This window comes from Manis javanica, chromosome 4, assembly GCF_040802235.1.
Source record: "Manis javanica isolate MJ-LG chromosome 4, MJ_LKY, whole genome shotgun sequence".
In the NCBI taxonomy this organism is placed as follows: domain Eukaryota; kingdom Metazoa; phylum Chordata; class Mammalia; order Pholidota; family Manidae; genus Manis; species Manis javanica.
In genome coordinates this window covers 149964594-149992397 of record NC_133159.1, presented here as the reverse complement: position 1 = coordinate 149992397, position 27804 = coordinate 149964594, and the positions used below count along the sequence as shown (strand labels likewise).

General features: G+C 48.6%; 1 protein-coding gene across 5 annotated transcripts in view; it reads right to left on the bottom strand.

The window, feature by feature from the left end:
* The window catches only part of CUEDC1 (CUE domain containing 1), a 74756-nt gene that overhangs the window by 34334 nt on the left and 12618 nt on the right, over positions 1–27804 (bottom strand). The window contains exon 2 of one of the 5 annotated variants that reach the window (XM_073235393.1): positions 2696–2780. The exons of the other annotated variants lie outside the window; for them this stretch is intronic. The gene's annotated coding sequence lies outside the window, so the exon portion shown is untranslated. The remainder of the gene's footprint in view (positions 1–2695; positions 2781–27804) is intronic. 5 annotated transcript variants of the gene reach the window in all.

Genomic DNA, 27804 nt, shown 5'->3' with positions numbered 1-27804 from the left:
GGGCTGAGCTTGGTTCTTGAGCAAGGGCTGTAGAATTTCACTTTCAGGAAGGAGCTGGCAGGGTGGGGCAGACTCTGAATTGCACAACCAAAAAGCACAGGCTCAGACACACACAGGTCCCACGTGGAGTCTGCTTAGACAGGCCCCCTGCAAAACAGCACAGGCAAACCCAAGGCCCTGCACACGTCGCTGGTCTGCAGAGAGAGCGCAGGCCAGCCCATCTCCATGGCTCTTTACAGCAGAGAGGGCTTCCAACAGGGGGTAAATCAGAGCTTTGTGGGTAGTCGGCTTCCAAGTCAGGGAAGTCAAACTTAGGAAGGAAGCAGAAGGCAGCTGAGGGAGGGTGAGAATTCAGGCTTCCGACCACTACCACGGAAGGGGCACCCCAGCTCTGGGGTACCTTCCTGCCCCCTCCTTCCTGAAAGACAGCCTCCCTCCTCCAACCATGCAGGTGCCACATGTTCCCCAGTGTCTCCCAGGTGCAAGGAAGCCAGCACACAGCCCTGAGGGGCATCCTCCCCCAGTGTCTAGGGCAATTTTTAGGGGCCGTGGCTCATCCCTGAAAGAGTCACATCTCAACCACCAGCAGTGGTGGGAAAACACTGAACTAGTTCACTCTGGAGGTGATGAAGAGGAAAGGGAGAAAAGTTAGTCGACAAGGAAAAACCCATTTTTAAAACCATAAGATTAACTGCAAGAATAAAACAGTCTTTGAGCAAGCCCCATAGCTTTAAAACCAGGACTGTCTCTAGATCCCAGGGAATGGGCCCCTTGCAGGGGTCAGTCAGAGGCTAAGGCTTTACCCAGCTCCGCTTCTGCACCTCATTAGAGCTTAACCATCAGGCCTTCAAGGAAATTGGTAGAAATGGGACCCTTGTCCTTTGTCAATTACAAAGTAAACTGCTCCCTGGTGGAGTGGCCCTCCTTTGCAGGGGGGCTCTCACACTCTCAGAAAACCCCCTTGTTCCTATCCTCCTTCGGCTTGGCTTGGGGTAACAGTGAGAAGTGGAAAGGAATCACCCTGTTTAGGGAAGATGCCTGTTCCCTCTGTGTTGTGGGACATCTGGCAGGGGCAGGCCACCCACCAGGTCCAACTCACCCCCCTCAAAGTCGCTCTGTTTGCAAAGGGCTTTCGGGGACAGGAAGCAATAAACAGAGTCAAGCGGCCAAGATGCAGGGGCTGATTATGCAGTTTATGGGTTTTCCAGGCCTCTTTGTACTCTTTCCCCAGCTGCCTGGGGCCAGGCAGAGAAAGGTGCTGGCCAAAGCAAGACTGGCCCTCGGTTTGGAAGGTGGCCTTTTGCCAGGCCTTTCCGAGTGCGTGAGGGGACTGCATGCCTTGGTGGCCCCCCCAAGCACCTCTCATAGTTCCAAAGAGAACCCCACCCACCTGCCCCCTACAGCTAGAGTCCAGACACACACACGCACACATTCAGGCCGGCTGCTCACCTCTCCACCCAGCTCTAAGTTACTTCCTTACTTCCCAGGAGGCTGACTGCCATAGTTCCCAGAGAAGAGGACATGCTGGCCTTGGCAGCCAGCTAGCTAAGGCCAGGTGGGTGGCCCTCTTTCACAAAGAAGCCACGGCTCAGCTTAGTTTAGCTGCCCTGGGAATGGAAAGCAACTTGGGAAAAGCTGAGACTAGTGGGGAAGGTGGTTTGGGGTTACATGGCCTTCCTAATACCAAGTTCAGCTCCCATTCCCTGCAGTCTGATGAAACGGTAGCCCCCATGCGCAACACTGTAAATGCAGAGCAGTCTGGGAGGATGAAAAAGGGGAAAGTTCCCACTTGTCTCTCAATATCCGGTAACCAATAAACAACACAAGATAGACCCACAAAATGGAAAAGCATGCAGCCCAGATCTCAGGAGCCAATGTGGAACAATGTGAGAAAGTCAAGCCCAGGGCCATCCGTGTGCTCTGATATTTCAGGTGAAGTGCCCGAGTGTATACTTGTACATTTGGATATGCACAGGAAGATGTCTGAGTGGATACCCACCAAAGGTTACATACCAGTTATCTAAGCGATTCCATGAGGAAGGATCTTTTGCTGTTTACTTTAGGCTCCTCTGTATCCTTTGAAGTTTTTCAACAAACATGCATTATCTCCACAGTTTAAAATGAAGAGTCAAAAAATAATAATAAAGTGCATTGCTGGTGGGAATTTAAAATGGTGCGGCCACTATGGAAAACAGTTTGGTGGTTCCTCAAAAAAATTAAAACAACAAATTACCTAGGAACTATCAATTTCACTCCTAGATGTATGCCCAAAAGAACTGAAAGCAGAAATTCAACAGATACTTAGACACCCGTGTTCATAGGAACATTCTTCACAACAGCCTGAAGGTAGAAATAGCCCAACTGTCAATCCACAGATGAATGGATAAACAAAATAGTTGCATAGTCTATACAAATGGAACAACGGCACATTATTCAGCTATAAAAAAGAATGAAATTCTGATATATGCTATATCAGATATACGATATATATTATATATCGTATATATGATATATGATAAATATGATATGTAAAAATATATAAAATGTATATGTATATAAATTCTGATAACAACATGCATGAACCTTGAAAACACACTAAAACCCATACACAGAGGACAAATACTGTATGATTCCACTTGTATGAGGTATCTAGAATAGGTGAACTCCTAGAGACGGAGATTAGAATAGAGCTTACCAGAGGCTGGGGGGACAGGGCAGCAGAGAGTTACCGTTGAATCAACACAGAGTTTCTGTTGAGGATGATGAGCAACACAGAGTTTCTGTTGAGGAAATGAATTGTGGTGATGGTTGTACAACAGTGATACTTAATGCCACTGAATTGTCACTTAAAAGTGGTCAAAATGGTAATTTTATGTTATGAATATTTTACCACAATAAAAATAAATAAAGACATAAATCAGGAGGAATGAGGCACTGGGTTGTAGAAGAGACTGAGCATCACCAGGTAGAAGGGGGCACTACTAGGGGCTATTCAGACAGAGGGCAACCCGCACACAGGAAATCCTGCCTGCACAGAGGGGCCCTGTCCCCAGCTGCATAGGGCGAGCCAAGGCACAATGGCACCCTGTTGATGAGGGCTGTTCACATGGCCTACAGAGTCACATGTGCCATGGGATCTGGGGAAGATGGTGCTGGGACATTTGGAATAGCTGGGTTATGATACATTAGGAAACAGCTATTAGAAAAGGTTAGTGTGCTGGAAAATGAAGTATGATTCTGGGAGTCTTGGACAGAAAGGCGGTGGCGGGGAGATGCTTGCCTATACTGCACAGGGAGAGGAGAAGGGCAGAAGGAGCCTAGAGGGAGAGGATAAGAAGAGGTCTGTCCCATAGGGTACTCTGGCATGCAGAAACACTCATTCATACATTCAACAAACATCAGAGAGCACTCCCAGGCTCTAGGCAGTAGAAACTGGGGGCTGTGGTAGGGGTGGGATAAGAAGGCCAACTTATATGGTAAATACCATAGTGCATCTTCAGTCCCACTACCCGTCTTGCTAAAAAAATATATACATTTTTAAAGCAAGAAACTAAAAGCTGCCCCAGCCTTTACCTTTTGTGAGAAGGTAAAAATCCCTCTTACTTAAAGCCAAGCTATTCAATCCAGAATAGGAAATAGGACTGAAACGGCCAGTGTGAACCGACTACCCTGATGACTGGGCTTTATGCACACAAGCATGCTCATCGGCGAGTTACCAGGCATAGACCAATACCCTTCTTCCCAAAGAGGAGAAGCAAAGCCAGGAGTATGGGCTTGCCGGGGTGGGATCCCAGGTTTTGAAGCCTGTGCCTGCTGAATTCAGACTTCCTAGGTACACAATTTCCTGAGGTCTTACCCTGCTTATCTCCAAGTGAGCAACGACAGAGAAGCCACACACGTTTGTGGTCAGTGGCATCTCTGCCTGACCTGAGATAAGAATATTTCAACAATGGGTTTTGTTTTGAAAGGCCACCACATCCACGGACTTCCTGAGATGTATCATGTGTGTTTGTGTGTGCACAGGAAAGGGGGAGGCAGGCAGTTCTGAAACACCTTGCCTTGGCCACTCTCGGCCTTCTCAGAAACCCAAGTCTTCTAGAACTGTCCTGTCCAATAAGGTAGCCACTAGTCATGTGTGGCAATATAAATCTTAATCTTAATTAAAAGTAATAACATTTAAAATTCAATCCTGGGTTGTGCATCCACATTTCAAGTGTTTGATACCCGCCTAAGCTAATGGTATCATATTGAAAGGCACCTGTTTTAGAACATGTCTGACATTGCAGGAAGTTCTGTCAGACAGTACTATTCTAGAGCCTAAAGGGGAGCCCTCCTCTTCAATAGTATGAAGCCCTGGTGTACTGTAACTGGAGTGCTTTGCTACAAGCATCTGGGGGAGACCACGGACTGTGGCTAATTGACTCCCAACAGAGGAACCCTTCCACATCCTTCAGGACGGGTGGCTAAGTGCAAAGACTCCTCCTCCTAGACAGGTGAGCACCAGGCCTTCTCCACACTGGTGTCCTCAGCCTCATCCAAGATCAAAGCTTTGGCCGAGGCCCTGTGAAACCTGTACCCCAGGCAGAGAGAAGCAGAAGTCCATCTAGAAACCCATGTTCTGGTTTTAACACTCACATGGTCCTGGTCTCAGAAGACCAGATTCAGAAAAGGCCCTTCGGTTTGCTTTGCCTGGAGGAAGGGGGTGCTCAGTACTGCCAGGGTTCATCCACTGAGACCATTCTGGGTGTGCCCCACAGTGGCCCCAGCACTGCCTCCCTGGGTGTCTCCACAGCAATGGGAAGAAGTCAGAGGGAGAGGGCAGCTGAGGCAGGGGTACATGCGTGAGTGGAGGACAGGCAGTAGGTGCTTATTAAAGAAAAAAAAACATCATTTCAAGGAATCCGATAGACCAGGCTACAAAAATGAACTGAAAGGGGTTCTGAGAACACAAATGATGACTGGGTGTGTCTTTGAACTAACCAGAGAGAAAACCGATCAGAGCATCTCCCACCTCTGCAACACACACCAGACCCCATGACACGATGGCTGGGGCGCCGTCATGCCTAACTTTACCCATCTCCTTAAGCAGTTCCCCATTTGAGTCAAAGGGGAGTTGCCATTCTCCCCACAACTTGCCCCAGCTTGGCCCTGAAAGTCAACCAGCATGAGCAGTAAGTCAGCAGTTTTTCCGGCAAGCTGCAGGCTGGCGGCTGGGAGGTGAGTGAACAGACAACCCTCAAAGAATGGAGACCCCAAGGGGAAACTGGGTTCTGGTCCTGCCTCTGCCACAGGGAGCCTTGGGCAAGTTCCTTTTTCCTTTGAACCTTAAAAAAAAAAAAAAACAGATACAGAGAACTGCACAAAACAAATGTAAGTTTAATGAATTATCACAAGACAAACACTTTGTAACCACTCATGTTAAGAAACAAAACCTTGCCAGCTGCTCCAAAACCCTCTCCACGTACTGACTTCTGTAGTAATTACTTCCTTGCATTTCTTTGTCACCCAAATGTACATCCCTGGACATTGTACTTTAGTCTCACATGTTGTTTGTCTTTTAAGTCTATTTTAATTCACAGCTTCCCCCTTCATCCCTTTTTGCCCTTATAATTTATGAGTTGAAGGATGCAGGCCATTTGACTATGGACTTCCCTAGTCTCTGAAGTTCATGGAGCAAGTTTCCTTTTCTCTCTGAACCTCAGTTACTTCTTTCCTACCAGCACCGCCCTGCCCAACGACGGGGCTCCTGTGACAATAGACACAGCCTGGAAACACATCAGGAAATCCTTACGGTATTTGCTAAGCAAAGAATGCAGGATGCAAACCGATACATATGGCATGCTTTCAGCTACATGAAGAAAAAATGCAGAGGAAAAAGGACCAGATGGAAATACGCCATATAGCAGTAGCTGTCCTGGATGGTGGAATTCTGTGTGTCTCCCCCCACGTCTGCCTTATCTCTTTCTTACGTTTTCCACAACTAGCTTATAACAATTTGATAGGGCACAAGTCATTTTTAAACATTTTAAAGAATACAGTACTCTTAAAGTATGGCCCAAGATCAAATGTCACCAGGCTTGTCCACTCTCCCTTCACAGGACCACCCGGCTTTGCTCTGTGTTCCCACGGCCACCCCTGTCCAACTGAGATCCTCAGCATCCCACACCTGCTTTCCTTGACTCCTCCGAGCTGGTCTTCCCGCCTCCCTCTTATCTTCTCTCTGTAATGCCACAGAACTCATCTACAGCATGCCAGGTCACTTCCCAGGTCACTTTCCAGCTCCTCGGTCTATCGTGTAAAGATCAGACCCCTTCCTTGCTCTGCATCAGTGGTCATCACATTCGGCACCCAGTGAGCATCTGAGTCACCCCCAGGGCTCGTTAAACACACATTGCTGGGCTCTACCCCCAAAGTGCCTGTTTCCCTAGGTCTGGGGTGGGGACCAAGAATTTGCATATCTAACGCGTTCCCCTGGCTCAGGACCACACTGGGGAATGCCGATATGCACGGCTCCTCTGTCCTCCAGAACAAGCCCTGTCCAGCTTTCATGATTTTTCTCAATTTCCCCTTTCCATGAGGCAGTCTCCGGAAACTTCAGACAATACTGATCTCCTTCTGCTCTTCCAGACCACTCCTAGCACTTAAAAAGGTCTGGTGATCTGGAAGAAGGGAGAGAGCACTCAGTGGCCATAATGATGGGCAGTGAGACACGTTATCATTTGCTGTCTCCTTCCATCATAGCAGTTCTTAAGGGCAGACTGGGAGGGACACTTCTTCAGTGACCCCATACTACCCAAGAGGTTCTCTGCTAGTCCCAGGTGAACTGAATCTGTTTCTTTCATAGGCACCCCAGTGACAGTCACACACAGACTTCTAATTATTCACTCATTCATTCACTGTCAATCAGCTATTTGGTGAGCAACCTGCTGTATGTCAGGATGCACCAGATAAAAATCTCTTATCTTCACGGAGACCAATACAATAGCATGAGTTACAACAGAAGCTTGCAGAAAAGGCTCCTTGGAACTGTGGCCAAATGCCTGCCCCCCCTGCCCCTGCCGCCCCAGGGACCGCTACACACACACAACCGTGGCCCGGGATACAGGCACTGGGGCCGCCAGCAAACGCATTGTTGTGGGCACACCCTCATGTAGCCATGGTGAGGCTTCAGCTGCCAGTCACAGGCTTCATCCTTCCCGCTAAGCCACCCTGGCCTTGGGGACAGGGTTTATGGGCAGATATTGTTAGGAGAACAGATGTTCAGGCAAGAGGGCAAAGCAACCAGGAACAACGGCTGTGAGTGTGCAGGCCTGGAACCACTGCAGGGAGGCAGGAAGTCAGCACCCCCTGAGGAAAAGGCAGTAAATGTCTGAGGAACAGACACCGCCCTGCTTCTTCAGAACATCTGGGGCTCTGGGCACTGAGGCCATCTGTCCAGCAACACATTTTGAGCAGACGGAAGGCATCATGGATTCTGTAAGGCAAATGTTGGCTTCTCTGTGACCTTGAATTTTCACTTTGTGTCCCAGCTTCACTGTCTAATAGTATCTTTTTAAAAAGTTGTAAAGCCCAAAAACAAGATGATAGAGATCCCCTTTGAAAGAATAAAAGGAGATATTAAAAAACAAACAATAATGCCACCCTGTAAAAGAAAGAAATTGCAGGGAGACAGGGCAAGGAAGATCCATCAATGCCTCAGTAGGGAAGTCCTAACTGTGCTCAGGCATCCCTGAGCAGTGATTCTCAGTGGGAGGGGTGAAGCAGAATCTCTGGGGAGCTTTAGAAGGACAAACGGCCAGGGACACCTTCTGAATGAGAATCTCTTGAGGTGCACATAGCCCCCATTCCCCAAATCTCAAGCAAGTCAATGAAGCTCGGGGTATCAGGGTCTCTCCTAGTTAAGAGACACTACCCCAGAGGTGTGTAGGAAATCATTATCTAGAGGGGAGGAGGGAGGGACAGTGGCCACAAGGAAAACATCAAGGGAGCCCAGAGGACCATCTAGAGAGGAAATGGAGTGTCACATTGAGGTACACTTTGTTTTTGCCCCCCCACTCCAGAGATCGGGTTCTGGAGAGGAGATATCACCCTTCTAGTAAGGTCAGCCAGTACCCCAAGGGCCCTGCTGTTTCAGCCACTGCATGGCCAAGTCCTCGGTGCTCCTTCCTCGGGCCACCGCCCCATCCCAGCACATTTGCCTGGTCCTGTACTCTTAATGCAACATGGCCCCAGCAGCCTCACCCTGACCCATGGCTACTCTTTATTTCAGGATTCTGATTGCAGTCTTCCTCCTCCTCCAGGAAGACTTCCCACATGTAATCCTTGGCTCACCCCTACATGGCCTGTTACATTCTCACTGCACCCCTCAATGTGGCAGCACTATTCACATGATATCACAATTACCAGTGTGGCCCGATAGACAGTGGCCACTTGAAGGGCAGGGATTTTTTTTGGTCTCATTCAGCTGTCTGTCCTAGCACTTAGCTCAGTGCCCAGCATAAAGCAGGTAAGCAATACATCTATTTATGTTGACTGGGAGAAAGGGAGGAGAAGAAATTTTACATCAACCCCACGAGGCAAAATTTTCAAAATTCCAGGGAAATTACAGTAAATATTTTTGTTTTTTAGCACTTCCTGTGTGCCATAGAGAACTCTGAGACACAGGGAGGTAAGCATGCCCACAGTGGCAGAGCTGGGCAAGAACCCAGGTGGTTTGGCTCCAGAGTCCTTGTTCTCCACCATTCTGCTCTGCTATCCGTGGCTCAAAGGGAGAAAGATGCCAACGAGGTAAAAAAAAAAATAGTTACCTCTGAAGTCCTCGCTCCCTGGGGCTTAGGAGTCACAGCAGTTCACACCTCACCCTCTGGACAAAGCCCAGGAGCAGGAGCAATTTGTCTGTGCCAAAGACCTCTCTTGATGAGGTACCAGGGACACTGCTGCATCCATTTGGGCCAGCCTGGGAGTCAGGAAGGCCCACATGGGAGCTTCTGGAGGCCAGTTTAGAAACAGAGAGAGGTATAGCATCTTACTACACTGATGGACAGTGCCTGTAATGGGGTTTGTGGAGGGGGGGGGCTTGGTGAAGGAAGGAGTCTAGTAACCATAATGTTCTTCATGTAATTGTAGATTAATGATAATAAAATGAATAAAATAAAAAAAAAGAAACAGGGAGAGGAATAAATGCCATTGGGCATTGGCATGAAAAAGCTTTTCTCCCCTATGCCCACGTCTCTTGTCCACTGGTTCAGGAGCAGCACAGGGGTGTGGCTCACACCTGCCCGACCTGGCCTCTCTGGGCCCAGGAACAGGCCAGTGAGGAGGAAGTTCCAATTGTCCAGGGTACTTTACTTAGGAAAGGCAGTGAAGAAAGGCAGGAACATTGAGTGGCATAAAAGTAGGCAGAAAATAAAATATATTCGGAGTCAACTGATAGCACTAAAAGTGAACTATTTTCCAGGCCCTTGACAAGGTGCATCCCCACAGTCTTGAATTTTCACACTGACCCAGTGAGGTAGCTACTATTCTCCTCATCTTACCAACAGGAAACTCAAGCATTGTTCTCCTGGAAGAAGAGAAAGCAAGGAGGCCACCCTCAAAACAGGTTGTTTGCCCAAGGCTGTGTAGAGAGTTCAGGGTCTTTGAATAAAGCATTAAGGACACTTGATCTTTGTTTTCTATGTTTCTTAAAGACAGAACAAAGTAAAATGGGATTTAAGTTAGACTGCAACAGGAACTTCTTGCCTGTAAAGAGGCATTAGAGAGTTCACTTCCTAGGATAGATCCCTGAAAGTTGCAGCTCCATCAAGTGCCCAGTCTGTAGGCAGAAGACTAGACAACTTGACCTTTACCACCACGAGACCATCACCTACCACGCTCAGAGGTCTCCTCAGGCCCCTTGGCTCCAGCACCCGTCTCAAGGGAGGCTTTTGGACAATGCAAATCTGAGGTTAAACACATCCTTTTCTAAATTTAACAAGCAGATGGGTAGAGAGTTCAAGTATGCAAATGAAGTTTGGAGTCTGCTAATTTAATCCATGAGGTCACTATGACTGCGTTAAAGTCAGCACAGGCATGGAACTGCTAAAAGCCTTCTGTTTCACCTATTGGATAACTTAGTTCAACAAACCAGCAATGGCAAGATGACTATGGAAAGTGGCAGGCAAACGGCTCTGGCAGAGCCCTGTCCCCCAGGTCTGCGTGGGCCAACCTCACCCACCCACTGCTGCACAGCTGGGGGGACACAGAGCAGATCTGCTGTGGCCCCCAGCTGCTCAGGCCAACACTTGTGCCTTGGCCTGGAACAGGAGGCTCCCCTGATAGACTGTAATCAGCCCAGGAACGCAAAACATGCTGGGCAGGAGGAGAGGGCGCCTGTGGAGCTGGATCACAGGCAGGGATGCTCAGTCTAAAGAGAGGTTTCCAATTCTGAAGTTTCATTTTAAACTAGGCAACTCACTGGCTTGAATCAAACACAGGATTTACTATTCACCAGAGTACAATCATGTGACAATAGCTACAGAGTTTACCCCAGATGTGGCGTTTCCTTCAGGTAAAAGGAGTAAGATTACCAAAGGCATTCAAACTCTCTCACTCTCTCAGGAGAAACCAAGGCCTGGAGAGGTTAAAGGCCTCACCCTCAAGGTCCCGCCAACGAAGCAGAGGGGGTGCCAGGCCTCCCGCCCAGCCTCCTGCCCCAGGTGGCCGGCCGCTGCCTCAGAGAGCACCTAGGAACCACCCCACACCTCCCTCCATGCGCTGGCCGCAGGGTGCCCAGGGCGCAACTGCACAGGCCGACCAGGCAGCACGTGGGGGGTGGGGCTGGAGGACTGGTAGCTCCCCTCCCCCAGGCGCCTCCGGCCACCACAAGCCCTCCTGTCAATCTGGCTCTGCCGCCACCTCCCTCTTTGATCCTAAATTGGAGAGGGGGTAGAGAGCAAAGAAAAATCCCCATTCGGCATCGATTTGCCCAAAGCAAAGGCCACACAAAGGCTGCACCTGTTTCCATGGAGACACGACTGGCGGAGCAAAGGAACAAAACGGAGAAACACAAACCCGTCACCACTTTCCCGGCCAGCGTGATGGATGCTGGCGGGCCAGAGCCCGGACTGGCAGACAGCGGAAGGATTAAGGTAATCAGAAGATCTAGAAGCCATACTGGGGGCCCTTTCAGCTGATGGAGAGGGAAGCAAGGGGCCCCCCACCAGCCCCCAGGCCTAAAAACTAGGCTGGCCCCCACTCTTGAGAAAGACCCTCAACAAAAATGTCCAGAACAGAAATCCAAAGTGAGCGATTATTCTCTTTACAAAAGGATTCTTTACTTGACAAAGGGATTCCTGGAAAGAACAAAATCCCACGGTGTACTGAAGCATTTGTTTTGTTTCCTTATTCACTTCTGTGAGGCTGAGGAGGAGGACAAGGGAGTAACTTCCAGTTGAAAGTTTGTAAGCAAGATGACACAATTCCTAAGGGGAAGGGGTGGAGGGGTGGGGATGGGACTCTGCTTATAGAATATCTGCTGGGTGAGGCCCACGACAAATTGAGACAGGGCAGCTTTAGAACAGGTGAGTGAGCGGATGCCTGCGGCCTGTTTGCCACTAAGGAGCTGGACCTACACTACAGCTATGGCTGTCCAGCTGCTTCTCAGCAGGGCGGACCCCAAAGCATGGCAGTCTCAAAGCACAAGGCTGAGAGGAAATGCGGGGAGCAGGAAGGGGGCCACCCTCATCACCCTGGGCAACAAGAAGGCCAAAGGCTTGAAAGGTGGTGGGGGGTGCCAACAGTAGGCTCAGCAGATAGCAGGCGCTCTAGAGCAGTAGTGAGAGCCCAGCACAGCCCCACTCTGCAGAGTCTCAACCATGCCTTCACTCCACCCAGTCTTTTCCTGACTGTAATTCCTGCAAAGAACAAAAAACAAGTATAACCACAGCATAGTAATTATTGAGCACGCTGGGAGGGCCAGACACTAACTGACCAGGGTCTCATTTATCCTCTCAACCACCCTACAAGGGAGATACTGTTCTCATCCCTATTTACTGATGGGGAGACAAGGCACAGAGAGGTAGGACACTTGTCCAAGGTCACACAGCTGGTAAGTAGCAAAGCCAGGATTCCAACACAGGTCTACCCAACTTCAAAGCCTATGAACACTAGGCAAAAAGGCTGCCACATCAGCCCATTTAACAGATAGAGGGGCTGAGGATGAGAGAATGCAAGCAACTTGCACTGAGGCAGGGGAAGGACTCTGAAGACCAGCTCTCCCCACCCACCCAAGGCTTTGGTGCCTTGCGATGCCTCTCCGGAGAAGACCAGCTTGCTTTCTCGGTGAGACGGACTGCTTTGTGGCCATGAAGTCACTCTCCTGTATGCCTGTAACGAGGAGGCATCATTACAGTGTGAGACCCTGCCATCTCAGAAGAGGAGCAGGGGAGGAACATGGGCCATGTGTCCAAGGTGTCACCAGGGAACCTGTGTCAACAACAGGCTCAGTCCCAAATCCAGCAAAACATTCTCAAAGAGCCACAAGCTCTGGAGTGAACAATGTAATGTTCACAGAGCAAAACCCTAGGTAGCATCCCCGGGAGGCATCTGGTTGAATGGTTCCTCCCTGAGTGGACATTTAGGAAACCTGGGCCAGGACTTGCCTGGGACATCCAGGCAGGACTGGCTTTCAGGCAATCAATTTCCTAAACCTCCACTTCCACCTGTAGTCCTTCCATAAACTTGATGTGCTGGGAACCGTCTGGGTCTAACAGCTCCCTTCCCACAATGGTCCTCCTAAACACATCTCCAGAACAGTGCCTCCCCAGCCATCCCGACTGTGCCCTGGTGCTCTGCCTGGGGATTAAAAGCAACCAAACAAAGGGGCAACCGGACAATGCAGCACTCCTGGGCAGAGGCCCTGGAGCATGGCCACTGGGGAGGGGACTGGCCTTATCTGTCTTATCTACCCATTTGTTTATTTTAGGATTAGAAGTGAGAAGCCAGGAAGCTGACACAGGAACAACTGTTTAACACATTTAGTCAAACACAAAAAAATGAAGTCTGACTTTCTGATACCATGTGTGATTTGGCTCATGGCTCTAGCAATGAGGTCCAGCCTTGTTGCTGTCAGGAGTTAAGGCAGGCATTTTCCATGACTGCATGGGCTGACTTTGCCATTCTAAGTCTTCGACAAAAATATATTTGATGCTAGCATATGAGGTTAATAAGCCTGGACATATACTTAAAGTTATGCTTAAAAATTTTGTAAATGAATTTATCCACAGATATGGGGATACAATTTTTCAAATTCTTTTAACAGATGTGGGAGCAAAAAAAGTTTGAAGCCTGTTGGTTTACTCCCCTGAAACCCCACTCAGAGGCTCCCCCACTGGGTTCTAAGGAGCAGGCAGCTGCATGTGTACAAGTACTAGAGCAGGAACCTGGGGGTGAGTTTATTTCTGCTACCTCTTAGCTGCGTGGGTCTGGTTAAGTCACTAAACTGCTTAAGCCTCAGTTTCCTCATAAGTACATGGTAATAATACCACATAAGGCATATTAAATATCCTGATGGCGAGGATGATGATGGTAACATCAAATGGATAATGAGAAATGTGTCAGTATAAACGACCTCAGAGTAGCTGACAAGCAAGTGTTTTCTGTCTGGCTTGGACAGCTTTATGGTGTCATCTCTAGACGACACGAATGCCTGATATTTACTGAGTGCTCACCATGTGCCTGGCCCTGCAGTCAGTGTTTCACAGGCCCCAGATCATTTTGTTTTCACGGCCATCCTATGGGTGAAGTATTCATATCCTCAATTTACAAGCATGGAAAGCTCACACCCTTGCCCAGCTCAGTAAGCTAGCAATTCATTAAAGACCCAGCAGGTCTGTTTGATCGCAGAGCCTGTGCTCTAAAACCTCCCCTACTCAAAGTGTGGCCTGCAGCAGGCGGCATCCGCACCAACTGGAACTGATTAGAAATGCAGGAACCTGGGACCTACTCCAAGTCTACCAAATCAGAGTCTGCATTTTAGCAAAATCTACTGGGGATTCATATGTACATTTAAACTGGAGAATCACTGCTCTAAACCACCAGTCCAGCTGATTTACCATCCCGGTTTTATCTTGCTCAAGATAATATGCTAGAATGTTTGCTTTCTCTATACACACACACATCCCAGAGTTGGCAATTAAAGCAGGTAAGATGGTTAGGGATTATAATAATTCATCAGGAATACATGCAAAATGCATTTTTTAAAAAAGGCTTGTAGCACACAGGGAAGGCAGTATAACAGAGAAGTAGTGATTCTATAGCATCTTACTATGCTGATGGACAGTGACTGTAATGGGGTATGTGGTGGGGACTTGATAATAGGGGGAGTCTAGTAACCATAATGTTGTTCATGTAATTGTACATTAATGACAGAAAAAAAAAAGGCTTGTAGGACTCACACCTATCATCAGTGGTTACCTCTGAAGAATGGGATGGGATGGGGTAAGGCAGTTATCAAGACAGGCTACTTGTTATTTGAAAATTTTAGTAAATACAGTGTAGTTGTGTTTGGGTTATATGATTAAAAAAGAAAACACGTTTTAAAACACAAGTAACAGATCACTGGAAATTTATTGTATTTTTTTTTAACTACATCAACCTAAAGCTTTTGACGGCTTCCCAGTTCCAGACCCTGGAGGAAGAGAGGAGAGAGTCAACAGAGAAGGGTTGGCAGGACTAAAGTAGTGCTGTTCTTGGACTCCGAAGACCCAGATGCCAGTCCAGCCTCTGCCCCAGTTTGCTGGGGGACCTCAAGGCTCTCAGCACCTGTGGTCCCATATTTCCTTCGCTACAAAATGGGGGTCACCCTACACGCCCTTCCAGCCCCATAGCACTGGTGCAGGGATCAGTAGTGGAGTGAAATGCATAAAAACCCCCTTGAGCTGCAAGGTGCTGTGTAATGCAAGGGCCGAGGGCTTTCCTGAAAAGAAAAGTGATGGAGAAAAGCAGTGAAGCATTCACTCTCACTCATTCCATTCCTTAAACACAGCTATTCCATGACTTTATAAGGAAGATATACAGAGTAACCTGGATTTAGATTCCATGGGAGCCTCAGGCTGATTTTCAAATCCTTATTCTAACTTAGAAGTTAGGTTTGGATGTGGTTCAGAACATGAAAGAAAGGGCTATTTCTCAAAGTCTGGTCCATTTTTTTTTGTACTTCTCGCCTGGTTTCCCTGAAGGCTCAGAAGTCCCGGGGAGATTCTGTTTCAGGGTTCTGTGTACTTCCCATCTGGGCAGCGGCTGCACTCCGCTCTGCTGTGCTTTTTATGACCTCCCAGTGCTGCCTCCCAGATGCGCTTACGGCAAAAGACTTTGGGTCTGCAGTTTGGCTTGCTTCTGACCAGTGACTCAGTTTCTCCACTTTTATTTTAGAACTCATATTTGCCAAACTGAAGAGCCAGTAGAGTTACCCCCTGGCTCCTCTGGGGAGTGTAGAGTTTGGGGACAGAAGGATAAAGTTTGCTCAAACCCACAAACTGGCTTAAAATAAATAGAGCTGGGGGTAGGTCTCTGACCTTTGGAAATGCCTCCTCTCCTTAAGATCTCTCTATTGTTTGTTTGCAACTTGTCTGTCACTGACTTCACCCATCTGTCCCTTCCTCCTAGGAGACATGTGAATCTGAGGACTAAGAGCCATTACTCTTTTCCTCAAACTGAATGATCCTAAAACCACACAGTCTGAAAGTTCCATTGAAATTGAGCCAGAAAAGAATTCCCTGCCAGATTCTCCATAGAGAACCAGACCCGTCTATCCCGCTCTGAGCTTCAGTTATGGTAATGGCAAAACAAGCCTCAGGGCAGCTCCAGCTCCACTACTTAAATGGCTGCAAGTGCCTTGCTTCACCTCTCTGAGCCTCAGTTTTCTCATATGTCAGTGAGAGGGCTACCACTTCTCAGGTTTGAATGAAGATTCTAGATAAGGGTAAAGCCCTTCATGCAGAGCCAGCATACGATAAACAGCAACTATTACCACCATGGTCATGGTCATCATTGCTCAGGACTATCAATCCCAAGACATCAGTTCTCCACTCCAGCTGCACATCAGAATCACCTTGGCATTTTTTTTCTTTAGTAACCAATGTCCAGATGTTATCCTCAATGATTCTGATCCATTGGTCTTGGGTGGGACCCAGGGAATCAGTACATTTTTTATAGCCCTCTGGGTAACTCTAATGACACCTGTGGCTGACACCTGATCTACACCAGTGCCTCTCAACCTTTAACACTGCACACAAATCCCCCTGAGCTCTTGCTAAAATGCAAGTTATAACTCAGTAAGTTTGGTGTGAGACCTGAGGTTCTGTATTTCCAACTAGCCCCCAGGTGATGCTGATGGTCCATGGCCTCAGGAGGAATGGCACCCAAAACTCAAGATCTTGGGCAGATGGCTGGAAAATTTCTTAGATTCCTCTCTGGACAGTCTCACAAGCCAGCTCTGTCTAGCCAGGCTAGAGTTCACTGCCTCCTAGAAGCAGACAGTCAAATATGACCTCAGACTGGGGCACAAGGACCCAGAACCAAAGTCTGTCCCCAGATGACTCTCTCTGGCTTCCTGTTGGCTTTCTGTGTTCCAGCAAGAGCCTGCAGGTAAGTGTGGCCACAAACACACTAGCAAATTAATTGTGATGCCATACCCTGCGTTCACATGGAGTCACCATCTCCAGACCATCCAAGGGCAAAGCCAGAAGGAAAGAGGCCCTAGTTACTGTCACTCGGATGAGCAAGGTATAGGAGAACATGGCCTGACTTGTCAGGATGTCCCAGCCAGAAGGAGATGAAAAGAATATCACCTCTGGCCAGCCAGACTTCTCTGATCAGCCAAGCAGGAAATTTTCCTGCCTGGAGCTGGCTAGGTAAGGGCACCATTGAAAGGACTCCAGAGAAACATGAGCAGGGAGGGGACACGGCAGGCAAGTCCCTTCTGGCTTTGAGGCTGGTGCCTTTTGTGACCCTGAACATCAACTAAACCACACTTACTATGCACCCACTATGTCACGGGGAATTTTACACAAATATTCTCACTGGATCATCATATCAACTCTGCAAGCCAGACATCATTGCTCTCATTGTACAAATGAGGAAACTGAGGCTCAGTGGGTGAGTGACAATGGAACTTACAGAGGACAGAGCCAGGATTAGACTTCAAGCCTGGCCAATCTTCCTTCCTTACATTGCTCCTCAAAACTCTTAAATCTCTCAATGCCTCAATTTACCCCTTCACTGGGATGGGGTGAAAGGGAAAAGGGTATAAATCAACAGAATTAAGTTGGCTTTGGGTCTCCAAGAACAAAGGATAATGCTTATTGTCATTATAATTATTATTAATCATTATCATCAGCAAAAACATAACTAAGAAACACTGGGAGAAAAGGTTGGTGTCTATCCTGACAGTTAGCATAGCTAAACAGGGCACTGGCCCTCCACAGTTTCCAGCAGCCCAGGCCACTGCAGTTGCCAGTCCCCTCTGGGACAGGGTGAACAGTGCCTGACGACTCCAGGGTGAGTCCCCAGGAGCCTTTAGGGGAAGGCTCCGCCTGTGAGATAGAACAAGAGTCCAAAAACCCAAGAGCTGAAGGAAAGAGATCGAGCTGGGTCACAGCAGGATGTTCCTGGCATCTGGAAATGAGACTAAACTGATTCACCAATGGGCCCTGAGCACCAGCCTGAAACTGTATCCCATCACCTCCCATACTAAGCCACAGAACCCCCCTAAAGCAACCAAAGGCCACTCAAACGAGAGCCACACTTCAAGGCCTATGGAGCTGAGGGCTGAAGAGACCATGCTAGGCACCTCTGTCCCCTCAGGGCCCTGGACCTATACCATAGCCTAGTGCCACTCTGGATTAATAGTACATCGATACAAACGAAACAAATGGCTCCTGCCTGTTATGTTCCCTAAAGTTCTGAGGCTTAAAATAAAGACAAGTTGGAGAAAGGGATGCTCAACAAAAGGGGAATATTCAAGTAAGCAATGGCTTGGCCACTGGGTCAAATATTATATAGTCATTTGAAGTAATGTTCTAAAACCATGCCATTTCATTAAAAAGACTCATTATGCAATGTTATGTGAAGAAGTTACACACGAAAGTAAATAATTAGTATTTCTTTAATTCTATGCACAAAAAAAGAGCAGAGGGAAAAACAAACCAAATGTTATAAATGACAGTATTTAAATGATCAGAATAATCTTTTTGTGCTGGAAATTAAATATTTTCAAGTTTTTCCTTAAGAAGCATGTAAACCACATGAGACAAGAGGAATACATTCTGACTAAAATCAGCATGTCAGGAAGATCTGCTGGGGAGGCTGGAACCCCAGCCCTGCCCTGGAGGCCCACAACAATGAGGGGTCATCCAGGGGCCTGCAGGGCTGTGGTGCTCACACCTGGGCAGACAAGCAGTGAAGTACCCTTCCCAGGGAGCTGAAATTCTCCAGGAAACATAGCCAAAGGCTAAAGGATTTTGGTGAAAGACCCCCTAAGTGAACCAGAGTCCAATCAGGGGCTCTGCCCCGGGCAGAGAGGCAGAAGACAGCTGTCACTGCCAGTCCATCATCCCAAGGAGACCCCAAGCAGACAAGGATTCCTGCCTGCGCCCCCACCCCTGTCCCTAGCACCAGGATATAAAAGAGACAAGCTTCAACATATGGGGCTCAGGAGCCTCCTGGGAATGGTTATGGGAGGGAGGATGGCAGGTCCCTAAGCCATGTGCAAATGTGAAGAGGAAGGGGGTTCAAAGTGAAGGAACTGCACCAGCTGTCTCCCAAAGAACACTAATTACAGGGCCTGTGCTGCCTGAACAAGGCCTAGTTCTGCAAGCAAGACCCTCCCAAGGGCCCAGCAGCCACCCAGCTGCCGGTGCCTGGCTGCCTTGTGGCAGACCCAGAAGCAGCTAGGGACATCTGGCTGGGGCAGCGGGCCTGCTGCCTTCACCGACGGCACAGGGAAGCCCAGGTCCATAAAGCAGCTTCCACAGCTCCTTCTTACTGAGAAGTCCGCATCACAGGGCCAGAGGCCTGCACTGAGTGCAGGCTGGGAGACACTGGAATGTGCAGAAGAGGCAGAGTCAGGTGGAGAGATTAGAGATGCAGGTTCTCAGGGGTCCCTCTCTCAGGGGTTCCTCACTCACAGCTCCAGGCAAGGAGCTCGAATTCACCATCACTGACCATGCCGCTCCTGGATGTCCTCTTGCTGCTGGCATTTCTGCTGAGATACTGAGAGGGACTTAAAAAGGCCACACTCATGAAGCCAAGGCAACAGGTAGGGCCTGGGAGTCAAAGGCAGGTCTGCAGCTTCTTAGCTGTGCGGCTGGCTGCAAGCCCCTTCCCTGCCCTGAGTTAGGTGTAAGTGGTATCCATCCTTGCTACCACACAGACCCATCTGCAGATCCCTAAGAAATGTGGTACTTTTAAAAACAATCAAATTCTAAACAAATGGAAGCTGTCATCATAAAGAAGGGGCACTTTGCTTCCATGAAAACTAGAAGCAAAAACAAATGAGCACATTACTTTTTTTTCAGACACTGTAAAACAGGATTGGATGGGGCTGTCTCAGACTCACAGAATGGGGCTCAGAGGTTTAGGGCCACACAGGCCTGCTGAGCCAGAGGGGAAAGGAATGGCTCTGGCAGGCAAAGAGAGAAAGGAGTAAACAAAACCAGTGAAACTGGGGAAGAAGGTTAGAAGCGAGATTCCACCCTCCTGGGAATGAGCCCCACGTCCCTGGGAAAGAGGCCGAGATGAAAGGGAGGCGCAGCTGGGGGAAAACAGGCCGTGAGAACAGAGCCACAATTGTTCTGGGGACAGGCCGGGTGCTGCACCCGCCTCTGCTGCTTTGTGCGTTAATGTAATTAAGGGCCCGGTGGGGGCCGATGTTTGGAATCCTTTAACTCCTCACCATTCTCACAGAACAGCTGGGCCTGAGCGTGGGGCTGCAGCTGGGGGTGGCACTGCGTTTCTGGGCAGCTCAGCTTAAAGGGGGCAGCACAGGGCCTGAGGGCCAGGACAGCAGGAGGCAAGCCTCAAGCGGGCCTGAGAGGTGCTTCCTCCTCCCCACTGTCCCCAGGAGTTCCCTAAAGCCCTGCCACTGCCCTGACCCCAGTTAACACTCCCACTAATTGCTGGGGCTGCAGAGAGCCTGAAAGCCCAGGGAGCAAAAGAGCCAGAGTTAATTAAGGAGAGAGAAAAAAAGTCTACTTCTCCATTCTTCATTTCCCTCCTCCCTGCCCCTCTGGGTTGGGCGTCTAGTTTCAGGAAAGCTCCCAATGCAGGGATCTCCATGCCCAGAGCCAAAACCAACAGCAAAAGGAAATTACTGAACAGGAATTCAGTAAGCTCTCCAGTGCTCCCAATATCCCAGAGGTAAGGCAAGGAGTCCACTCCCCACCCATCCAGAGGAAAGTCTCACATTCTCAGTCCATATAATGGTTGTTCTGAAACAAGGGCACTGCGAGTTCTTGCCTCCAAAGAGGGATTCCCCCAGAGCGCAATGGGACATTCAGTCAGCCGAACAGTAATAATGCACTGTAAGCATTTGACAAATATTATTACCCCATCTGATCTCACCCCTACCCTATGAGTGAGGTACTGTTCTTGTCCCCACTTCATAGAGGGGGAAACTGAGGCTCAGAGGAGATAAGTAATTTAGCCAAGCTAGGAATCTAGCTAGCCAACAAAATAGCAAGTAGCAGAGGAACGGTTCAGATTCTAGCACTCCAGCACTCTGGCTCCAAAACTATGCACTTAACCCCTACAGCATGCTTAGGGCCACTCAGACATTCTGGTACACTAGAAACAAGCCTTTGGAGCTTACACCTAGTATGAGGTTCTTAGCCAAAGGATTTGAGGTCCATGAACCCCCTGAAACTGAACAATGTTGTGTGTGTGCTTGTGTGTGCATCTACTTCTCAGGGTACAAGTGGGGGATGTCAAAATTCTCTTTAGATAATCAAAGGGGTCTGGGATCTAAAAGAGGTTAAGAAGCACAGGCCAATGAGATGATTGATGCCTTGCAAAGCTGACTCTCAAACACAGATCTTCTGACTTGAGTCCTCTACTTTGTCACTTCATCTCCTTCTCAAAGAGCCAAGAGGGCAACCTGAATTTCTCCAGAAAGGAGGGAGGCACTGGCAGTTTAGAATTAGGCAGCTTTGCACTGAAAATTCTCTCAGCCTGCTTGGGAGAGGGTAATCTAGGAGATATACTAAGGAAAGGGGGCACAAAGGGTTAACAGCCAGGCGCTGCAGGATGAAAGGGGTTTCCTACACTGTGTTTATTACTTCTTTCGATTACTTACAAACAAGTTCCAACATTGTTCCAACTCTGATCCTGAGTTTTACTTGGATCCACATAGGGGAAAATTCATTACCAGCAACCCCAAACTATCAAAAATTAGCAGGGAAAAAAGTTTCTATTCCAAACTAATTTCATATAGTCTTAACCTCTTTTAACTGTCTGTCTAAAAACAAGAGTAACCCTTAACTGGAGCCATGGTCCTCATTTTCAGATGCTGCAAGACATTAAACAATAACAATGGTGCTGTTGCCCACATTTCACACAATATTACTAAGTGTGCATTTTGTGCACTGGACTCTGTGCTTTACCAGATATCACCTCATTTAATCCTCACCCCAACCTTATCAGGCAGGGACATCATTATCTCTGATGTACAGATGACAAAATTAAGGCTCAGAGAGGCTAAACAGCTGCTCAAGAACCACAGCAAGTAAGTGACAGAGTCAGGGTTCAAACCTGGGTCTGAAGGGCCCTAAAGATGGGGCTCTAGACCAGGGCAACTAACAGAGAGTCTGCAGACTATCCATAAACTGTTAGTTAGGGGCCCTTGACAAGATACATTTAGGAAAAGAACAGAAGGAAGGATTCAGAGGCGTTTCTAGCAATTTGACATTGCCATAGCTTCCCAGCATGTGGTGGCAGATTTGCCTCTTTGAGCAGGAAATGCATATAGAACCAGTTCAGACACTGTCAGACTTGTGCAAACTGGTCAGACCCATTGGAACCACATGTCCATCCCCAGATGAATGAAAAAAACCTCCTGTCCTCAACCCCATTTGAGAAGCACTGTTCTAAAGCACTCTGCAAACAGAGGCATAGACGATGCTCAAGCAAGGCCTCCAGCCATCTCCTTGGCTGTCCCCTCAGCAGGCAAAGAGTCTTCCAGCACAGCAGGGCTCAGACTGGAATGTGCACAGGAACCATCCGGGTATTTTGCTGAAACGCAGACAGAGCCTGTAAACAGGCTCAGCCCTCAGAGCTGGCAGTGAGGAGGGCAGAGGCCTTGCTGCGGTGGTCACAGGCAGCCCTTGGAACACACCTTTTCCCACCCGCTGGGACACCTAGGGGCTCTTTTTCCCAGAGCTGCAGAAACAGAAAGCCCTTTCTGTCCCAAGGGTTTGACAGAAGGCAGAGAAAAGCAGCTCAGAAGCATATGCAAACATTCAGAGGAGTACTACCTATGAGCATACCCGAGGAGAGGAAGTGCTCTGAGAAAACCACTTAGCTCCTTGCTCTGCTCATGCCAGCCTGCAGCTGGGTCTTGGACAGTGATGCCTGGGAGAATTACTTCACACATGGGTTCAGACAGCGCTTTTGACCTCTTAAAAAAGGATATTCACATTTACTATGAGAGCTAATAAACCTAATTAAGAGCTGGAAGGGTGGAAGAGTGTAATGTGGGTCACCCCAGGAGGGCAGAAATGTCCCCTTAGTGGCCACTCCCACAGCCACAAAGGACCACAGCAGCTCACCTCCAAAGGAGAATGTCCCCACTTCTCTCAGGTTACCTGTCCTATTCCTTGGAAATTCTTGACAGTAGAGACCTTCCTCCTTATTACCAATCTCAGTCCCTCCTAATTCAATTTATGACATGAAGCCTGAAGGACTATGTACTTATTAAAGGGGCAATTCACAGTAAAAAGCCTGGATCTCCCATCCATTCAGGGATTCACTCACTCATTCAAAAACACTTAAGGGGCAAAGCCATGTGCAGGCACTGTCAGGAAGTGGACATCAGTATGGGTTGGGCCAACAAGGGCATTTTTCTCACCCTTCTCGGAGAAGCAAGAATTCAGGAAAGACAGGGTCATGAAGTGGTTAACTAAGGCCAAGGGCACTGCTTGGTCCTGGAGCAGCTTTCACACATGCAGGGACTTGGGGACAATCAGCCCCAGGGTGGGCCTGGGCATTTGAAGCTGATGGTACCTGACAGAGCTTCTTCACTTGACTCAAAGTAGAGTGAAGGAAGACCTGAGGGTTTAATGACAGATATAGCAAACACTCAGAGGGAACTGATGTCCCAACCAAAATGTCTGGACAAGATACAAGCCCAACTCCAAGGAGCATCAGGCTGAAAACCTCCTCTGGCTCTCAGATGACCCTTCCAAAACAACAAGCTTCTTTCTCTTTCCAAAAACCAAATACATTCTCCTACCTCCAAACCCTGCCATGTGCTATTTCCCTACACAATGTTCCTACCCTCTCCTCTCCACCCAGCCACCTGTCCTTCCCTTGCTCAGAATTGTGCTTAACAAAATCTCCAGAAGGGCTGGTCCAGGTACCAGATCAGGGTTTCTTAACCTTGGGCATGACATTTGAGGCCAGATAATTCTCTGTTGTAGCGAGCTATCTTATGTATTGGAAGATGTTTAACAGCATCCTTGGCCTCTACCCACAAATGCCAGTACCACCACGACCCCAAGTTGTGACAACCAAAAATGTCTCCAGACACTGTCAGTGTCTGCTGCTGTGAACACTGCACTAGAGGATGGCCTGCAGCACTGGCTCCCACAAGAAAAACACCTGGAAGGGTTATAAAACTCACCCATCCGACACGTTCTGATTCTGGCCTAAGATTCTACAAGTTTAACAAGAATGTCTGTCACTTTACAAACCCTTAATGTTCTTATAAGATTTTTGGTTCATCCATTACACTCAGTCTTCATTAGACTGAAGCAGGCACTTTATCTTCCTTTTTTCTCTCTCCACAAAGCTCCTGTTTTATGCTAATCAGAAAAGTTTGGAAAATTATCAAGTTCCCTCCACCGCTAGTTCAGATGAAGAAGACACTTCATATAGCATCATATAGCATCATCTCCCCCCAACAGCATCTGCCAAGAAGACTTTACAACTTCCCAAACTCAAAGAGGAGGAGGGAACAGAAGAGATGGGGTCTATGAGAATCCAGCCACCAGAATTTGCTCTCAGTGTCTCACCTCTGAATGAGACCCCTTCATGATCTCCCTTGGGTGTGAGGAAGCTTTGCTGAGTGACCAGAATGCCCACCTATGTATACTGTTAATTGATCACCACCCCTCTTGACCAGAATGGAAGGCATGAGGTGTGGGGGTCAGTAGCAGTACAAGAAACTCCAGTCCCCCAGATTGGATGCTACTTCCCTCAGGTGGACAGTAATTTGAAAATAAATATACCCAGGCCCAGAATCACCTCTTTCTAAGTTTGAAAGATGAGGATCTTTTCCCGTACACTCCCTCAAGGATCCCCAGGAGGATCTGCTGAGCTGACAGAGGCCTGGCCTGTGTTAACAGTTAGCAGATGTAGTCAGGTCTGTATCCTGTTTCCCCTCCTCCCCATACCTGAGGCTGCCCCCAGCTGGCCACCAACTCAGACAAGGCCAAAGAGGAATGCAGTGTCAAGGGAGATATGATTAACCCCTATCTTTCTTAAGTGGAAATGCGCTCATCACTTACCTATTCGAAAACAAACATAGAGAGAATACTTTATAAATGATCTAGTTAGAGAGCAGACATGCTATCCTTCCTGATTTTTTTTGGACATGTGTATACACTCATGTAACCATCACCTAAATCAAGATACCAAACATTCTGTTTTTGTATCCTTTGCCTATTTCATATATCCCCCCACCCCCTCCCCTATGGTAACCAACAGTCTGTTGTCTATATTTTTGGGTCTATTTCTTTTCTGTTTGTTTTTCAGATTCCACAAATAAGTGGAATCATATGGTATTTGTCTTTCTCTGCCTGGCTTATGTCACTTAGCATAATACACTTAGGTCCATCCATGTTGTCTCAAATGGCAAGATTCATCTCTTTTTGGGGCTAAGTAATATTCCATGGTGTTTATGTACCACATCTTTTTTAACCATTCATCTACCAATGGGCATTTATGTTGTTTCCATATTTTGGCTACTGTAAATAATGCTGTGATAAACATTGGACTGCATTATATCTTTCCAGATTAGTGATTTTGGTTTCTTCAGATAACATCCTTCCGGATTTTTATACTTGGGTTAGCTTAGAGGCAAAATGATGGGAGGGGAATTCAGGGACAGCAAACACTATTCAAACTCCCCACATCAGCTTTCTCATGAAAACTCACTGGTTAATACAAAACACACACACACACACACACACACACACACTCTCTCTCTCTCTCTCTCTCTCTCTCTCTCTCTCTCTCTCTCTCTCTCTCACCCTTGTTGCCTGGAAACCAAACACATTCCTGATGCTTACACTTCTTTTCATTCTCCAGAAGCAAGAGTTTGGAAACTGGGGCCTCCAGGAAACATGCCTGGGGCGGGGGAGAAGAGGGGAACCCGGGGCGACGTTTCCTCACAAACAGACCCGCCCCGTCCTCGCCCCTGCCGCTCTCCCTTTCCTCCCCAGGCCTGAAAAGCCCCGGCAGTCTGGAACTGAAGGGCTCCCACCGGGAAACAAGGCCCCCTTTGAAAGCCTGTGTTTACCCCAGCCGCGGGCAGGCGTTGCCATGGCCACGGTCCACCTTGGCAGCCCAGAGCAGCCTCCGCGCGGGCCATCCGTCCCCGCCCCGTTCCAGGGGACCCTACTGCCCCCAGCACCCCTCTCTGAGCCGCACAGCTCCTGGAGGCACTCATTTTCCTCAGATCTTCAGCTGAGCACATAATCCTGAAAGGAAGAGAGAGAAGGCCCCCCTGGAGCAGGCCAAGCGGCCGCCTCTCTAGGGGCGCCCAGGGCCAAGGCCCGGGGACCCGCCCCGCCCGCGAGGCGGAGGCCGCTCGCCAGGGGGAGGCGCGGACCCTGCCTCTTCGCCCCGCACGCCCCGCCGCTAACGGGGTGACTTGTTTATGTAATTCACTATCGCCGAGTCCCGGAGCCACGCACGACGAGGCAAGGCAGTCCTCAGCCGCGGAGGGAGGGCGGGAGGAGGCCGCGGGCCCCAGCCGAGGCCGAGCACAAAGCCGGGCATCTGGCCCGAGGCAGGGCGCGCGGCGGGCGAACGCGGCCCCAAGTTCCTCACTTGTCTCTCCCCCCAGGAGCAGCCGGAGGGAACAGAGCCTCTAAATAATTCAGGCCTCAAATTGCACTGTGGTCGGAAGAGGTTCTTCATTTATATTTTAACTCTCCAGGATCTGCAGTTTCACAAAGGGAAGCACAGCAATCCCAAATCGGGACCTGGTTTTATACCCAGAGCCTCCCAAGCCCAGCCAGGACCGAAGGGAAGGAGCCACTAAACTTCCAGGCTTCTGCAGAATCATCCCGAATTCAGTAAACTGCCCAGGCCCCATCTACAGTGGCAGGGAAGCAAGGGGGCAGGGGAGAGAGGCCGGCAGGCACCTCAGGGCTGTGTCTGCTTCACCTTGCACCGCACAGTGCTGGCAGAACCGAGTCAATAGACCCGGCGTCAGCCCACTAGACCTGCCTGACACCCCCTCCAGCTTCCTGTCCTCTCTTGGGGCTTCTTCCTGCACTCCCCACACACCTCTGTACAGCCCTCATATTCATTCTAACTCTTAAACGGCCTGGGCGCAGTGTTAACACACAGCAATAGGTACCTGGAATTGGCCGGTTTTGACTCTATTAATAATATTATTCAATATTTTATTGGGTGTTCATTTCATGTGATCCTCACAATAACTCTATGAATTACTACGAATATCCTCACTTCACAAGTGAGGAAACCGAGACTCACAGGGGTTAAGAAATTTCCCCAGGTCATAGAGCCAGCAAGTAAAAAACAAGAATTCAGACCCAGCTGTCTAATTCCAGACTCCATGCCTTAACCCCCGACCTTACACAGACATGCATATGCTGCACATGATCTTAAAAGAGAAGAACTAAGCCCAGAGAAGTGAAGTGACTTGTTCATAGTCACATAGCCAGCTGGAACAGTGCTGGACAAGGACCAAAGTGCCCTAATCTGAGCTAACATCCTTTCCACTTCACAAAGTTTCTACTACAGAAGCACGCATATTTACACAGGTGAGAGCCCAATCAATGTGCTCTCTCTTCTACAATGTCATGGTCCAATGGCCTGTAAACCTAGCTTGACCACTGGCAATGCCCTCTGCTATCCTGGCAACGCTATCCATTTCTTCTGGTCCCTGCTCCTTGACCATCCAACAAACACCTCCCCTTCCTCCACCAAGACTTTCAAATTGTCTCTCAGGGTTATAACCTCTCCCACCCCCTTCAGGGCAGTGCAACTTCAAGATTCTGAACAAGAAATCCCACACCACCTACCAGCTCACATTTAATGCAGTACTTTACAGTCCTCAAAACTTTCTTACAGACATTATCCAATCAACCCAACAACCTTTGAAGCATGGGCACCTTTCTGAGGCCTGCCTCCACCCCCAGTCAAAGGAGGTGGCCCACAGCCATGGTGGTACTATGTAGACCATGTCCTCCTGGCTGCAGTTGATTGGACCAGAGGGAGACAGCTGACACAAGTGAGTCAATCAACTCCTTTCCCCAGGAATTTGAATACAAGTTTAGGCTTGTATTCTCTGATAGT